The sequence below is a fragment of the Peromyscus eremicus genome, chromosome 3 (genome assembly GCF_949786415.1).
Source record: "Peromyscus eremicus chromosome 3, PerEre_H2_v1, whole genome shotgun sequence".
Taxonomy (NCBI): domain Eukaryota; kingdom Metazoa; phylum Chordata; class Mammalia; order Rodentia; family Cricetidae; genus Peromyscus; species Peromyscus eremicus.
Window position 1 is genome coordinate 58983727 of NC_081418.1, and position 3535 is coordinate 58987261.

General features: G+C 42.5%; 1 pseudogene; it reads left to right on the top strand.

The window, feature by feature from the left end:
- The first annotated feature begins 295 nt into the window (after positions 1 to 295).
- On the top strand, positions 296 to 3222 carry LOC131906287 (septin-7-like; annotated as a pseudogene).
- The last annotated feature ends 313 nt before the right edge of the window (positions 3223 to 3535 follow it).

A 3535-nucleotide genomic window follows, 5' to 3' on the forward strand; every position in this document is an offset into this window, starting at 1 on the left:
AAATCTTAAGACAAAATATAGCAAACTATATCTAGAGTCCAAGAATTGGGCACACTTTCTTCATCAAGACATGAAGCCATAAATAATTTCTTAAAAAGAACACATGGTTTTCATATGCCAAAGACATAAAGTTGAAAACAAAAGATGAATTTAGAAAAAAGAAAATTTGCAACATAAAAATATCTCACAACTTAAAAAAACATACAAAACCTGTGTAGACTGTTGTCAGGTAGACAATAATAGCCAATCTCAACTTCTAAAGCATCAAATGACAACTTGGAAACTTTTGAAGGTCATGGTATCTGCTGCTGGCACAAATGAGTGGTGAGTGGTAAGAAAGGGCAGAGCCCCTTTAATGCAGGCTCTGCTGAGAACTGCATCCCTTGGCAGGCTTTGGTGAGGGCTCTCTGATCAAATTCACCCTATGTTTAAATATTTATACCCTTCAATGCAGAAGCAGCCATATTGTACCGAGTCCCAGACAGAGCCTTCGCTGATATTTTATTTTAAAAGTAAAGAGATTTTCCCCCATGTTTATTCTACGTTGATAAGGAGTTTCTGAGCTTTTTCTCTGCACTTTTGCTTCCGGGCTTCTTTACTTTGAGCCTCTTGCCTCGGGTACGTGTGGTATGTTTGGTTGTGGATGGATGGGAATATTGTGTTACTAAAGAAATAAAATAATCAAAGCAAGTGTAGTAATAGAGTCAAACAGGTGTTGCTTAGAGATAATAGGGAAGATCAAAGAGAAATCTTCCTCCGACTTAAACTTTTTCTTTAATGATTTAAGTTACCTTTATAACTAAGAAATGGTCAAAATACACAAATAAGTACACAGCGAAATCATCACTCACCAGCTTCATCTTCCGGGCTTGTTCTCTCCCTAGAAGCAATCACTATTTCTAGCTTGAATGTTTCCTTCCCAAACTGTCCTATGCATGTAGGAACAAATAAATGCACATGGTGTTTATATGTGGGGATTTGCACAGATTACAAAGAATATACAAACTGTTGTGTTGCAATATGGTTTCGTAAAGCAAATTCATTCACAAAGGATGAGCCAATGAGAGTAACAGTGGAATTCAGAAATCACATTGGGAGACAGGCTTTATTTTCTCCTGTAAATTTTTATCAGGAGACTCCACAAGTCGAAGCACGCTCTTCCATTCTCACCAGTAGGTGGCGCGCTCGTACTACGTGTGTCGCCCATTCTCTCGCTTCTCTTTCCTGGTTTTTCCGTCTTGGAAGGGCGCCACCAAGGCTGCTCTGATCTGTTCTGCATTTAGCTCCACAATTTAGGAGACTGCACTCTTCCTTATAATAAGCACTTTCCATCAAATTTAATTTATTTTATTTCAAAAAGTAAAGCTAGGGCCTCGTGTATCCTAGGCTGGTTGTGAATTATGTAGCTGGGGGTGGCCTAGAACGTCAGGTCCTTCCAGGTGCTGGGATCACAGGCCTGCCCCACCACACTGTGTTTGTGTGGTGATGGGGATAGAGCATGTGTACTGAGCAAGCACTTCACAAGCACTTTACCTACATCCCCAGCCCTGAGATTTTATTTTACTGTATCTTTCCTGTTTATAAGGAATTAATTATCACTTTCATTACAATGCAGTGTCTGTCTGTCTGTCTGTTTTTGCTTTGAGCTCTACATTTAGTGGCACAGAGTCTCAGCAAGACATTCTGATCTTGCTCTGCTGGTAGTGGCCATTTAATGTGACATTTGCCAGGCCGTCAGGGTCGTCAGCAACACACATCTTTATCAGGAATTATCCCTCCCCCCACAGCCTTTTAACAAATAGCACGATGCACACATTGCTCTGCATTCAACTTTCATTTATGAACTATGTAAGTACAGAAACACTTCTTTTCTCCCTGGACAGCTGCAAGGTGCAAAGTAGGGAGATGAGAATGGGGTCAGCTCTCAGGCCATTCTCTGGAACTGCCAATCAGGTAGACTTGCATCCTCTAGCAATGGTTTCCACCTGGACTTTGTCTAAGGAGAGGAGTCCCCAGAAGAAGAATATACAGTGTATATACTTTAAGAAGAGGACAATACAAACATGGCGGTTAAGCAGGAGCGCTAATGCTGCTGAAGTAGTGCCGGAAGCCAAGAAGGCGGCAGGAAGAATTTGAAGGTTGGGGTGGCATGTGCCAACCTCCCAAATCAAGCCTACAGACAGTCAGTGAAAAGGGGCTTTCAATTCACCCTGCGGTAGCAGGTGAGCTGGGCTGGAAAAGTCAACACCAATTAGCCTGCTGTTCTCACAGATTTGTACACACCAGAGAATCCAGGTCCTTCCCCAGAATAAAGGACGGGACAGGTGGAGCAATCTGAAGTTTTCCTCAGAGAAGGTGGTGTTCAGTTACTGCTGAGGACATGATTTGGAGATGCAGTGGTTAACAGTAATTGCTGGCCGCCTGCTAACGACTGCATGGGCAGTAAACCTGAGGATTACTTAAAAGCGGAGTCTCCCGTGAACAGACGTCAGATGCCTGGTAACGGGGCACTCTGCTGTTCATACTTCATTGCTCCATCAGGACATGGATTTCCGCCATTGGATATTGAGTTTACAGAAGGTTTATGTGAAAAGGTGAATATTATCCCACAATTGCCAAAGCAGACGCTGGAAGGACGTCAGCAGTTTAAAAAACAGATAATGAGACAAATCCATGCACATAAAATGAACCAATATGGATTTCCAGAAGCACATGATGAAGAAGGAACGAGGTGTTTAGAAGACAGAGGCCTGTACCCCTTGTCCTGCGTGGTCGGCATTAATACTATCAGGGAAGTTGCGAACAGTGGAGTCAGAGAGGGAGGCAGCCTTGGGGTGTGGCTGGGGTTGGAAATGGTGAATGTTGTGTGTTCATAATTCTAAGTAATTATGCTGATACGAACAAACGTGTGGGACTTGAAGGACTAATCATGTACACTGTGAGGACCACAGAAGCAGGAAGGGCCACTTGCTAGAACGCTGTGGTGCAGACAGAAGGCGGGACCGTGCCACCAAGATGCAGATGGAGAAGGAGCAGGAGTTTGACACGAAGGCCCAAGAAAAAGTTTAAAAGCTGAGGGACTTCGAGGCAGAGCTTTGGTGCCGTGAGCAGATGGAAAGGAATTCTGAAGTGCAGCAAGGAGAACTAGAGGGGAAATGTCCTCAGTTTGAGGAAGAGAAAGAAAACTTGTTAAAAAAAAAAAGTTTAACAATGTATTTTTAGAACGGATCTCTTGAAGAACCATGGCAAAAAACAAGAAGAGAGGCTAGATATTTATTTATTTATTTATTTATTTATTTATTCATTCATTCATTCATTTATTTATTTACTACTTACTTATTTGAGACAGGGTTTCTCTGTGTAGCACTGACTGGCCTGGAACTCTCCAGGCTGGGCTTCAACTCACAGAGATTATCCTGCCTCTGCCTCCAAGTGCTGGGATTAAAGGAGTGCATCACCATGACTGGCTATAAGATCTTTTGAACTCTATTGAGTATGTATCAGTTGCCAATATGCCAGCATGTACAGCAGTGTT